Below are 14,141 nucleotides of genomic sequence, written 5' to 3' on the forward strand. Positions count from 1 at the left end.
GATCAGAAACTTCTTCCGACAGCTCTGCAAACCGCAGGTCTAAGTTGACCTGCGGTTTGCAGCGATCGCAGATACGAAAGGGAGGGGGGGGGGGTTGTCGGCATTGTCCCAGGGTGCCTGCTGTTTGATTTCAGCAGGCACCCAGTTCCGATCACCGCCTGCCGCACGGCGGTGATCAGAAATACACATTACGTACCGGTCATGTGTCCTTAAGTACCGGGACATGATGACCCCAACAGGTTATGGGTGTGCTACATAGTGATGACGGTGCCTGTGATTGAAAGCCCACCCACACAACAATGGCTGAGATCACCGCATCCCACCCCATAAACATGCAGAATACGGCATGCACACGACCGCAATTTGCAGAACGGCACAGACAGCCATTAATATAACTGCCTATTCTTGTCCGCAGAACGGACAAGAATAGGACAGGTTATATTTTTTTTGGCGGACCACGGAACGGAGAAACGGATGCGGACAACACATGGTGTGCTGTCCGCATCTTTTGCGGCACCATTGAAGTGAATGGGTCCACATCCAAGCCGCAAAAACTGCGGCTCTGATGCGGACCAGAACAACAGTGGTGTGCGTGAGGCCTATGAGTGTTTGTTTCAATGGGGAGAACAAGCTTCTGCCAGACACTACTGAATGTGTGGTATCCCCTTGTAGAAAGAGAGGACCATCTCAGAAGTGCCACCTCACACGTCAAAGCTAAAGAGCCAGGCCAAATATCCATCCGCAGACAGATGTTTGGGGTTTTTTGTCCCCTATACAGAACAGGATTTTGGTGAGATGGCTTAAACGCAGCTTGAAGAGGGGGGAAGAGGGGGAGTTAGGCCCCTTTCACACGGGCGTTGCGGATTGGGGCCGGTTGCGTTCAGGGAAAATGGTGCGATTTTGACACTAAAACAAGTCAGTTTTCACTGCGATTGCGTTCCATGTTTGCGTTTTTTCTGCGCGGGTGCAAATCATTGTAATGCGTTTTGCACGCGCGTGAAAAAAAAAAAAAATCGGCATGTTTGGTACCCAGACCCGAACTTCTTCACAGAAGTTCAGGTTTAGGTTAAGTGTTGTGTAGATTGTATTATTTTCCCTTAAAACATGGTTATAAGGGAAAATAATAGCATTCTGAATACAGAATGCATAGTACAATAGGGCTGGAGGGGTTAAAAAAATAAAATAAAAATTTAACTCTGCTTAATCCACTTGTTCTCGCAGCCGGCATCTCTTCTGTCTTCTTTGAGGAATAGGACCTTTGATGATGTCATCACATGATCTTTTTTACCATGGTGATGGATCATGTGACGGACCATGTGATGAGCGCAGTGCCGTCATCAAAAAGTCCTATTCCTCAAAGAAGAAGACAGAAGAGATGCCGGCTGCGCGAACAAGTGGATTAAGGTGAGTTAAAACATTTTTTTTTAACCCCTCCAGCCCTATTGTACTATGCATTCTGTATTCAGAATGCTATTATTTTCCCTTATAACCATGTTACCATAAAATAATAATGATCGGGTCTCCATCCCGATCGTCTCCTAGCAACCGCGCGTGAAAATCGCACCGCATCCGCACTTGCTTGCGGATGCTTGCGATTTTCACGCAGCGCCCCTTCTATGGGGCCTGCGTTGCGTGAAAAACGCACAATATAGAGCATGCTGCGATTTTCACGCAACGCACAAGTGATGCGTGAAAATGACCGCTCATGTGCACAGCCCCATAGAAATTAATGGGTCCGGATTCAGTGCGGGTGCAATGCGCTCACATCACGCATTGCACCCGCACGAAAAAAATCGCCCATGTGAAAGAGGCCTTACACCTTAATGAGCTGTCTGCAGCCGGATATTGGGCTTGGTTATTTTCCCTTGTTATGTTCCAAGGCTTATTACAAGTTCAGACATTGCTTCTTATGGAGCCACTTCCAAAAGGTGGCGCTAGTGAGACTCTGAGATACCACTTTGTATTTCCACTAAGTCTCTATACGCAGCCGGTCTCCTTAAAGGGCTTCTGTCACCTGAAAAATTTATATTAAGCTGGCGGACATTAGCGACGTGCTAATGTCAGCTGAACATAACTATATTAGTGCCATCTCACTGCCTGAAGCCATTATTGAGAAAAACAAACTTTTATAATATGACAATTAGCCTCTAGGAGCAGAGGGGCGTTGCCCCTGCTCCTAGAGGCTCCGTTCTCCCACCTCTGGTCACGCCCTGCTACACTAGATTGACAGGGCCAGGCAGCGTTGGTCTCCTACTGCCGGCCCCGTCTGCCGTGTAAATCTCGCGCCGTTCAGTATTCGGCGCAGTGAGTGAAGGACGCTCGGCGGCTGCGCTGAATACCGAACGGCGCGAGATTTAGGCCTCTTTCACACTTGCGTTGTCCGGATCCGGCGTGTACTCCACTTGCCGGAATTACACGCCGGATCCGGAAAAACGCAAGTGTACTGAAAGCATTTGAAGACGGAACCGTCTTCCAAATGCGTTCAGTGTTACTATGGCACCCAGGACGCTATTAAAGTCCTGGTTGCCATAGTAGTAGTGGGGAGCGGGGGAGCAGTATACTTACAGTCCGTGCGGCTCCCCGGGCGCTCCAGAATGACGTCAGAGCGCCCCATGCGCATGGATGACGTGATCCATGTGATCACATGATCCATGAGCTTGGGGCGCCCCTGACGTCACTCTGGAGCGCCCGGGGAGCCGCACGGACGGTAAGTACACTGCTCCCCCGCTCCCCGCTACACTTTACCATGGCTGCCAGGACTTTAGCGTCCCGGCAGCCATGGTAACCACTCTGAAAAAGCTAAATGTCGGCTCCGGCAATGCGCCGAAACGACGTTTAGCTTAAGGCCGGATCCGGATCAATGCCTTTCAATGGGCATTAATTCCGGATCCGGCCTTGCGGCAAGTGTTCCGGATTTTTGGCCGGAGCAAAAAGCGCAGCATGCTGCGGTATTTTCTCCGGCCAAAAAACGTTCCGTTCCGGAACTGAAGACATCCTGAACGGATTTCTCTCCATTCAGAATGCATTAGGATAATCCTGATCAGGATTCTTCCGGCATAGAGCCCCGACGACGGAACTCTATGCCGGAAGAAAAGAACGCAGGTGTGAAAGAGCCCTTACACAGCAGAGGGGGCCGGCAGTAGGGGGCCGCCAGCTTAATATTCATTTTTCAGGTGACAGAAACCCTTTAAAAGGGAATATATCATCAGAAAATGACCTATTGTTTAAATCATGTTTATATGTTTGACAATTTTAACCCCTTAGTGGCCAGCCTATTTTGGGCCTTACTGACCAAGCGTTTTCTTCCTATTACTTTTTTTTTTTTTTTTTTCGTCTACGGTATATAGCCGGATGAGGGCCTGTTTTTTTTGTGGGAAAAGTTGTCGTTTTTAACGGCAGCATTTTGGGGTCCACATAACTTTGATTATTATTTAGGCTACTTTCACACCTGCGTTAGGTGCGGATCCGTCTGGTATCTGCACAGACGGATCCGCACCTATAATGCAAACGCTTAGATCCATTCAGAACGGATCCGTTTGCATTACCATGAACAAAAAAAAAATATATATATATATATATATTTTTTGTTTGTTCATGATAATGCAAACGGATCCGTTTTGACTTTACATTGAAAGTCAATGGGGGACGGATCCGTTTGAAAATTGAGCCATATAGTGTCAAATTCAAACGGATATGTCCCCATTGACTTACATTGTAAGTCTGGACGGATCCGTTTGCCTCCGCACGGCCAGGCGGACACCCGAACGCTGCAAGCTGCGTTCAGGGGTCCGCCTGCTGAGCGGAGCGGAGGACAAACGGAGCCAGACTGATGCATTCTGAGCGGATCCGCATCCACTCAGAATGCATTAGGGCTGGACGGATCCGTTCGGGGCCGCTTGTGAGAGCCTTCAAACGGAGCTCAGGAGCGGACACCCGAACGCAAGTGTGAAAGTAGCCTAACTCTGACTGGGAGGAAGATGGAAAAAACATCAATACCGTCACTGAGCTTTTACGTTATAAATTTTGCAGTATTTATTTAGCGGCATAAATAATATCTTTATTCTCTGGGTCAGTGAGATTACAGCGATACCAAATACATATTGCACAAAAGTAGTAAAACATAAAAAAAAACTATAAAACACAATTTTTTTCCAAAAAGAAGAAAATCTTTTTGCATCTCTGCATCCCAAGACTCCTAACTTTTTTTTTTATCCTTCTTTCTATGGAGTTGTGAGGGCTTGATTTTTGCAGGACGACTTAGGCTACTTTCACACTAGCGTTCGGGGCTCCGCTTGTGAGTTCCGTTTGAAGGCTCTCACAAGCGGCCCCGAACGGATCCGTCCAGCCCTAATGCATTCTGAGTGGATGCGGATCTGCTCAGAATGCATCAGTCTGCCAGCGTTCAGCCTCCGTTCCGCTCAGCAGGCGGACACCTGAACGCAGCTTGCAGCATTCGGGTGTCCGCCTGGCCGTGCGGAGGCAAACGGATCCGTCCAGACTTACAATGTAAGTCAATGGGGACGGATCCGTTTGAAGTTGACACAATATGGCTCAATTTTCAAACGGATCTGTCCCCCATTGACTTTTAATGTAAAGTCAAAACGGATCCGTTTGCATTATCATGGAAAAAAAAACAAAAACCGGAATTAGTCTTACCGGTAATTCTGTTTCCATGAGATCATCACGACGGCATACAAGGAGATTGACCCCTGACCTCTGTAGGGGCAGGAACAGAGAAAGGTTAAATACCCTTCTCCCACCACCAACACCAGTGTTTCCAAAATCACACAGAGCAACCCGGTGGTGGAAAACAGTGAAAAAAAAAAAAAGGTATTACTCCATACCTTCTAGAGACCTACTAGGTCAAAAACGATTTAAATCATAGGGAGGGAATAACGTGCCGTCGTGATGATCTCATGGAAACAGAATTATCGGTAAGACTAATTCCGGTTTTTCCATAGCATCATCACGACGGCATACAAGGAGATAGAAAAAATATATCAGATAAGGGGGGGCTACAGCCTGGAGGACTTTCCGCCCGAAAGACAGATCAGAAGATCTGGAAAGATCCAGGCGATAGTGCTTTATAAATGTATGAATGCTGGACCAAGTGGCAGCACGACAGATTTCCTCCAGAGAAGCCCCAGCTCTCTCCGCCTGAGAGGAAGACATGGCCCGAGTGGAATGGGCCCTAATGTTGACTGGACATGTAAGGTTTTGTATTTGGTAACAAAGACTAATGGCTTCTTTGAGCCATCTAGCTATAGAGGACCGGGAGGCTTTTTGGCCCTTAAATCTTCCTCCAAAAAGGACTAGTAGATTGTCAGATTTCCTAAACTTCCCCGTCACCGTGATATAGTTTAGGACTGGCCGTCTAACGTCCAGAGAGTGAAACGCTGATTCTTTGTCATTAGAGGGGTGCTGGCAAAAAGAAGGTAGGGTAACTTCCTGGCTCCGATGAAAATTGGATACGACTTTGGGGAGAAATCCAGGATCCAGACGGAGAATAATTCTATCATCTAGAATACAGAGGTAGGGTTCCCTGATTGATAGGACTTGTAATTCCCCTACTCTGCGGGCCGAAGTTATCGCAATTAAGAAGGCCGTTTTCAAGGACCATAATTTTATTGGACAGTCAGACATGGGTTCAAAGGGTGGTAAAGTAAGGCCTGTAAGAACGACGTTCAGATCCCAGGAAGGGACACGGGCGGTGATCGTTGGGCGGAGCCTCGTCGCTGCCTTAATGAATCTTTTGATCCAACGATGGCCGGCTATATCTTGGTCAAAGAAACAACCTAGGGCTGAGATTTGGACCCTCAAGGTAGAGGGTCTAAGTCCCAGGTCCAGACCTTGCTGTAGGAAATCCAGTATTCTTTGGATGTTGGGTTTACGCAAATGTGGCGATTCGTCCCCACTCCAGGAACAAAAACGTTTCCAGATCTTAAGGTAAATTGCTGACGTTACCTTCTTTCTGGAGGCTTTCAAAGTAGCAATAACTTCGTCTGACAGGCCCTGAAGCTTCAGGGTTTGGGACTCAGGATCCAAGCCGCCAATTTCAGAAACTGCGGGTTTGGGTGTAGAACTTGACCCTGCTGGAGTAGATCTCCCCGCACAGGAAGGAGCCATGGATCTTGTAGGGAAAATTTTTGGAGGGATGAGAACCAGCTTCTCTTTGGCCATAGGGGAGCGATCACAATCACCGTGGCCTTGTCCTGGAGAATTTTTTGTACCACCTTCGGAATTAGAGGAAGTGGAGGGAAGGCATAGCACAGATTCCAATGCCAACGAATGGCGAAGGCGTCTAAGGCATGAGGTCTGTCCCTGGGGTTTAGGGAACAGAATGTTTCCACCTTTGAGTTTGCCCTGGTGGCAAACAGATCCACGTCGGGCATCCCCCATTTCCTTACTACTAGCCCGAATATTTCTGGACTTAGAGACCATTCTGTATGGTCGATTCTGTGGCGGCTGAGAAAATCTGCTTCCTGATTTAGTATTCCCTTCAGATGAACTGCCGATATCGAGGCCACATTCTGTTCCGCCCAAGCAAAGATTTTTGTTGACAGTGCTTGTAGGGTTACGGACCGTGTTCCCCCTTGATGGGAGAGGTAGGCAATGGCCGTAGTGTTGTCCGACAGCACTTTTATGTGATGATGACAACATTTCCTCTGCTACCTTTAACACCTCCCAGACTGCTCTCAGTTCCCTGAAGTTCGATGACTGGGATCTGATCGAATCTGGCCAAGTGCCCTGGAACATACGATCCCCCACCTTTGCACCCCAGCCGGACAGACTTGCGTCTGTTATTACCTGGACCTGGGGAGTCTTCTGCCACGGATTTCCCCGTGATAAGTTTCCGTGGTCTTTCCACCAATTTAGGGACTGCAGAATCCGAGTTGGTGGACTTACTTGATGATCTAGAGAGGATTGGCACTTGTTCCAGACACTCAGGATCCAGGACTAAAGGGGTCTGAAGTGTATTTGACACCAGGGAACTGCCGGAATACAAGATGTTAGCAGGCCCAGCAGACTCATCGCCTCTCTGATAGAGCAAGATCTTCTTTTCTGAAAGGACCTGATCTTTTGTTGGAGAACTGATATTTTGTCTCGAGGTAGGAATACCGCTTGCTTTCGGGAGTCTAGGATCATCCCTAAGAATCGAACTTCCCTTGAGGGGGTGAGGACGGACTTTCCTTTGTTCACGATCCACCCCAGATCGTCTAGGATGGAGAGAAAAAACCTCAGGTTCGAACTGATTTGGCTGAGACTTTCGCTGACTAGAAGGAAATCGTCCAAATAAGGGATTATCATAAGTCCCTGTCTTCGGGCAAAGGCGACCATCTCTACCACTACTTTGGTAAATATTCTTGGCGCAGATGAAATCCCGAAGGGAAGGGCCCTGAACTGGTAGTGATGGACGTTCCCTGATATATCCTGGATTGCAAACCGGAGAAACTTCTGTGAGTCGGTGTGAATGGGAATGTGGTAATAAGCATCTTGTAGGTCTATTGTGCACATGAAGACGTCTTTGCTTAGCAGAGGGATTGTAGATGCTAGGGTCTCCATCCTGAATTTCTGATAACGGATGAACCTGTTTAGTGGTTTCAGGTTTATGATAGTCCGAAAAGTGCCTTCTTTCTTCCTGATTAGAAATAGGGTTGAATAGAAACCCCTGCCTCTTTCTGGAGGCGGGACCGGTGAGATTACATTCATTAAGTGAAGTTTCTGGACTCCTTGCCAAAGGTTCATTTGGAACCGTGTCAGTGAAAATTTGTTTGGGGGTCTTGAAGACCACTCTATTTAGTAGCCTGCCCCGACTACCTTGGAAATCCAGGGGTTCTGGGAGATGGATTCCCATGACCCCAGGAATCTTGAGAGTCTTCCCCCCACCCCGACGTCATTGCTTATCGGAGGATTTTGGGTGGGAGAAGGATTGGCCTCTTCCTCTTTTTGGATAGCTCCAACGTCCTGATTTCCCTTTCCCCCTGTAGCTTTTTTCTTGACCCGAGGAGGGGCGAAAAGGATACCGGCGTCTGGAGGGGCGATCTTCCGGAAACCCCTTCTTTCTGTCCGCGGCCTTCTCTAGAATCTTATCTAGCACCGGGCCAAACACATATTCTCCAGAAAAGGGTATGGAACAGAGCTTCAATTTAGACGTCTTGTCCCCCGACCAGCACTTCATCCAGAGGGCTCTTCTGGCTGCATTGGAAAGTGCCGCGTCTCTGGCAGAGAATCGGACTGATTCGGCAGAGGCATCCGCCAGGAAGGCCGTGGCGGATTTTAAAAGAGGGAGAGAACTAAGAATTTGTTCCCTAGATGTTCTATCTTTAATATGAGTTTCCAATTCTCCCAACCAAAGATACATGGATCGGACGACTGAGGTAGCCGCAATATTGGTTTTAATATTGAACATGGACGCCTCCCAGGATTTCCTGAGAAGACTGTCCGCTTTACGATCCATTGAATCTTTAAGTTGGGAGGTATCTTCAAATGGGAGAGATGTTTTCTTGTTCACTTTGGCCACCTGTACATCGATCTTGGGAATTTCATTGAAATTTTAGATTCCTCTGGATCAAAAAGCAACCTATTTTTGAACGCAGCCGGGACTCCCAGACATCTTTCTGGATCTGCCCACTCATCAAGGACCATATCCCTAATACTCTCGTTAATGGGGAACACACAAGTTTTCTTGACTCTTAGGCCCCCAAACATTTCTTCTTGTACTGAATGGGTACGTTGCACTTCCTCCACGCCCATGGTCGACCTTACTGCCTTTAATAGGTCGGACATTTCTTCTGTAGAAAAGTAATATCTACGACCGTCATCCACTGAGTCTGTATCAGAGACTCTCTCCCCCTCTTCCCATGACCTAACGGAGTGGGCACTTTCATCCGCCATAATTTCTAGGTCCGAAGGGGATGGAGACCTAGCCCGCTTCCTCTTAGGTTGCGGCAAGTCGGGGGGATTAGTGGACAGGTGGGCCAGGGATGAACGGATCTCTTCCTGAATCATGGTTTTCAATTCCTCTTTTAAGGAGGGTGCTTCATCCCGTACAATATTAGAAATACAAGACTTGCACAACTTTTTAGGGTAGTAGTCAGGAAGTCTGCTATTGCAGGAGATACATTTGAGTGTTTTTTTGATTTTTTTCGGGGCTTCTTTAGCCTAAAAGAGAGGAGAAGGCAGGGCATCAGGGTATGACCACTAGAGAGAGAGAGAGAGAGAGAGAGAGAGAGAGAGAGAGACCAAGAGGGGGTCAGCAGAAGCGAGCTAGCTGCCAGCTGGAAATAACTTTCTCTCTCTCTTTTTTCCCCTTCCCCCTATTACAGCAGGAGAGGGGGATCAACAGACTCCCTGACCTGCACATATAATACCCCCGAAGGGGACTCACAGTTGGTAGCAGCGCCGGTGGCTCAGCTCTAGGGGATCGCTCAGATGCCGACATCGTCCTCTCTGCATGCAAGGGTTCCGCACCAGTGGGGACCGATCCTGGGAGCGTTTTGACACGGGCGGTAACCAGCGTTCATGCCTTGGTTTTAAACTGGGCTCCACGCTGCCGCCGCGACGTCACTTCCGGGTCGCCGGCCGTGACGTCATAAACATGCGCTCCATGCGCCGGCGCGCACCCGGCTGTCGCCCGTGTAGGCTAGGAGGGAGTCTGCGCCAGGGAACAGGCCCCGGAATAACCAGGACGAGATAGGCCCTGAACCCCCTGCCCAGCGTTAGTACTTGGACCGCGGGAGGGCAGGGGGACGCCATGCTGGATGGCGGCGTTTTTCCAAAGGTAACAGAAAAATAAAAAATAAACAGGTTCCATTTCCTTAGCTTCATCTCCCTGCATACAGGGAGACCTTTCTCTGCCCTGTCCTCTGTAGGGACAGGAAACACTGGTGTTGGTGGTGGGAGGAGGGTATTTAACCTTTCTCTGTTCCTGCCCCTACAGAGGTCAGGGGTCAATCTCCTTGCATGCCGTCGTGATGATGCTATGGAAAAAAGATTATTTTTTTTTTGTTCATGGTAATGCAAACGGATCCGTTCTGAAAGGATCTAAGCGTTTGCATTATAGATGCGGATCCGTCTGTGCAGATACCAGACGGATCCGCAACTAACGCAGGTGTGAAAGTAGCCTTAGTTTCCATTCGTATCAGTTTGGGGTAAATAACACTTTTTGATTGCTTGTTATTAAGTTTGTTTCGGTGGCGACTAAGAATAAATTAGCAATTCAATGTAGTGGATAATTTACACGATATTTGTGTAGTGCAGGTAGTTGTGGAAACGGCGATACCAAACACATGGGAGAGATTTTATTTTTGCTATTTTTTTCATTGAAAAGCATATTTTCATTAGAAAGTTTTTTTGTTTTTTTTTTAACCACTTAAGTCTGGGTTCACACGGGCGTTGCGGGAACATGCGCGATTTTTCCCCGCAAGTGCAAAGCATTTTAATGTGTTTTGCACACTTATGAGAAAAATCGGCATGTTTGGTACCCAGACCCTAACTTCTTCACAGAGGGTTTGGGATCGGTGTTGTGTAGATTTTTATTATTTTCCCTTATAATATGATTATAAGGGAAAATAATAGCATTCTTCATACAGAATGCTTAATAAAATAGTGATGGAGGGGTTAAAAAAAAATATCAATTTTTTTTTAACTCACCTCATCCACTTGTTCGCGCAGCCCGGCTTCTCTTCCTTCTTCTTTGAGCAAAAGGACCTGTGGTGACATCACTGGTAATGGATCATGTGATGGACCATGTGATGAGCGTAGTGACGTCACCACAGGTCCTTTTCCTCCTGGACAGCAAAGAAGAAGACAGAAGAGATGCCGGCTGCGCGAACAAGTGGATGAGGTGAGTTAAATTATTATATATTTATTTTTTTTTAACCCCTCCAGCCCTATTTTACTTAGCATTCTGTATGAAGAATGCTATTATTTTCCCTTATAACCATGTTATAAGGGAAAATAATAATGATCGGGTCCCCATCCCGATCATCTCCTAGCAACCATGCGTGAAAAATCACACCGCATCCGCACTTGCTTGCGATTTTCACACAGCCCCATTTACTTCTATGGGGCTTGCGTTGCGTGGAAAACACACAAAGAGGAGCATGCTGCGATTTTCACGCAATGCACAAGTGATGCGTGAAAATCACCGCTCATGTGCACAGCCCCATAGAAATGAATAAGTCCGGATTCAGTGCAGGTGCAATGCGTTCACCTCACGCATTGCACCCGCGCGGAAATCTTGCCCGTGTGAAAGGGACCTAATAGTCCCACAAGGGGACTTTACCAGGCAATCTCTCTATTGCTTTTAAACTACAGCGCACTATACCTATAGTGAATTGCATTTTAATGTCAGTGCTATACTGACCAGTAGGAGAACACTAGAGGCTGGCTTGGGGCCTACACCCAGTCCCAGCTAACCTACACACACATCGGCACAGTGCGATCCCATTTGCGGGGGTGCGGGTGGGAGATTGCTTCCTCTGTCACCGCTTACATGCAGCGGGCGCAACTGCTGCTCAGAAGCCATGATTCTGTAGAAGGACGAGGGAATTGCTACAGTGAAGGCGATCAATGAATGTAACTGAATGAGCAGCCGACTGTCGTAAAGGAACGCCTCCCGACAATCGGCCCACCTAAATCCATCTTAAAGGGGTTATCCCATCATAATGATCACTGTTAAAATCTGTTAATGATTTTGACAGTGATCATTTTTGAAAATATATTTGATTAACCAATTCCCACCTTTTAGGAGAAAATTCATCCCCACTTACCTCATTGTTGTCCTTCGGTCTCCCCTGGTTACGGCCACCGCTCTTCTCCGGAATCCCAATGGCCGCGCTTGCGCAGAAGACTTTCTTTTCTCCGGGCCAGGCCGCTCGCTGTCCTGCACGCACGATGGTGACTTCTTCCTGGCCAGAATAGTACAGAGCCGTGCACGCCGACTCTGTACTATACTGGCAAGGAATAAGTCACCATGGCGCATTCAGTCCAGCGCGCGGCCCAGCCGGGAGAAGACTTCAATCAAGATGAAGCCCACCCCCAGCCAAAATCCAGGAAGTGACGGCGCGCTGGCAGCAGGTAAGGGTATTTTCACACTTGCGGCAGGACGGATCCGACAGGCTGTTCACCATGTCGGATGCGTCCTGCGGCTGTTTCGCCGTGCCCCCGGGCCGCCGCTCCGTCCCCATTGACTATAATGGGGATGGGGGCGGAGCTCCGGCGCAGCACGGCGGTGCACGGCTTAAGGCCGCCGGACTAAAATTACTGCATGTCAGGTTTTTTAGTCCGGCGGCTTTTCTCCGTGCACCGCCGTTCTGCGCGGAGCTCCGCCCCCATCCCCATTATAGTCAATGGGGACGGAGCGGGGGCACGTGCGAACAGCCACAGGACGGATCCGACATGCTAAACGCGCATGTCGGATCCGTCCTGCCGCAAGTGTGAAACTAGCCTTAGTATGAAAATGCGAAGTGGGAATACCCCTTTAAGACGTTGTCTGCACAAGAGCCATGCAGGGCACCAAATGTGTGCAAATCTGGAGCAGAATCCACAGGATTTGGTGTGGATTTATCAGCTGCAGGACCTGCCACATGTGGCCTCACCCTTTGATGGACCGAAACGTAAAGTACATAGCTGCTCACCACCGCTGGGTTCTGGCCTCTTTCGGTCCCCCCCGCCACCACTGATCTCGCAAGTCAACATCCAGTGTGACGTGGGTAACATGGCTGCTGCAGCGGTGACATGTCCCTGTGATGTGCCGCATGGGGCACATGACCCGTGTCAAACTGGATGTTTATAATCTCAGACCAGAAGAAGCGGACCAGAGGAGCCGGCGCCCAGCGGCAGCAGCAGGTAAGTAGGCTACTCTCCTCCACAGAGGTGATATTCTGGTTACACCAATGTATTCCCTACCCGCAAGATAGAGGATAATCAGATCAGCAGGGGTCAGCCGCTGGGACCCCCACCAATTACAACAGGGGCCTGAATATGGCGTAAGGCTATATTCACACTGCTGCTATTTCTTCTGTACAAATGGGGGTCATCTTAAGAGAACTCCTTGTATCTTCACAGATGTGAACAGCGCTTTACAAAACAGGGTCACCCTGTGTCTCAGACAGAGTGAGGGCTGCTTCTGCCACAAGTCACTCAGAGGTACTGCTGCATACAAGAGGGCGCCCCACACCATGTGGCCCCACAACAACACTCCACCGCCTTTATTCTCAATGGCTGCAGACCACACAATACCAGGACAACAACAGCGCCACATAGCGGCCGTACCCAGTATAGCGCAGTCGGCGGGGCTGCGGCGTATACAACCACCGACACAACCCGGCCACAGATGGGCTTTATCCCGGAGAGCACACCGCCCGCGGCCACTCCCCTCGTCTCCCGCTCGATCACTAGTACGCGCTCACCTTCTCCACCTCATGTTTCAGCCCCGCCTACTCCTCCCAGAGGCGGCTTCTCGGTCTCCTCCCGGTGGCTGCGGCCCCCGGTGCGTCGTTAGAGCGTATGGACGTCCTCAGGGCAGAGACGTGCGTCTGACGTCACGATGGTGGAGGCGGGGATTATGAAGGCAGGAGCTTCCCCTACAGTTTGGCGTCAGTGTACTGGGGTGTGCGGTCCTGGTCAGACTATCAGCTCCTGTGTAGTATGCGTCTTCAGAAACGCAGGTGATGAATACGAGGATTTTTTTTTTTTCTTATTAACCACCTGTCACATTATAATTTGAAAGCCCCCCCAAAAATGTCACATTTGAATTTACGTGTTAAATATATCTAGGGTACTAGAGCTCAGGAGACTAGGGGGCAGTGTCGGACTGGGGTACCTAGGGCCCACCATACAGATACATTCAAATATAATAAATAATCTAACAAGTTTTTTATATGAACATAGGCTGGTTGAGGTGCTGTACATTGAATATATGTATGACGTCCAGTAAGTCTACTGTATTATATGCCACTCGTGCAGGGGGTGGGAGACTAGGGGCCCATAGGGGGATTCCCCTGTACCCCTGTGGGCCAGTCCGAGCCTGCTAGGGGGTACACTCACACGTCTGTTTTGAGGTACGCAAATTGCGAATCCGCAAAACACGGATACCAGCCTATTATAGAAAGTGCCTATTGTCTGCGATTGCGGAC

The 14,141-nt window shown here is 48.8% G+C and overlaps 1 protein-coding gene across 4 annotated transcripts in view; it reads right to left on the reverse strand.

Annotated features, from left to right (window-relative positions):
• Window positions 1-13,555, reverse strand: part of KANSL3 (KAT8 regulatory NSL complex subunit 3) — an 81,011-nt gene extending 67,456 nt beyond the window's left edge. For all 4 annotated transcript variants that reach the window (XM_040414481.1, XM_040414480.1, XM_040414482.1 and 1 more), the window contains exon 1: window positions 13,416-13,555. The gene's annotated coding sequence lies outside the window, so the exon portion shown is untranslated. The remainder of the gene's footprint in view (window positions 1-13,415) is intronic.
• Between the last annotated feature and the right edge of the window lie 586 nt (window positions 13,556-14,141).

The sequence above is a fragment of the Bufo bufo genome, chromosome 1 (genome assembly GCF_905171765.1).
Source record: "Bufo bufo chromosome 1, aBufBuf1.1, whole genome shotgun sequence".
In the NCBI taxonomy this organism is placed as follows: Eukaryota; Metazoa; Chordata; class Amphibia; order Anura; family Bufonidae; genus Bufo; species Bufo bufo.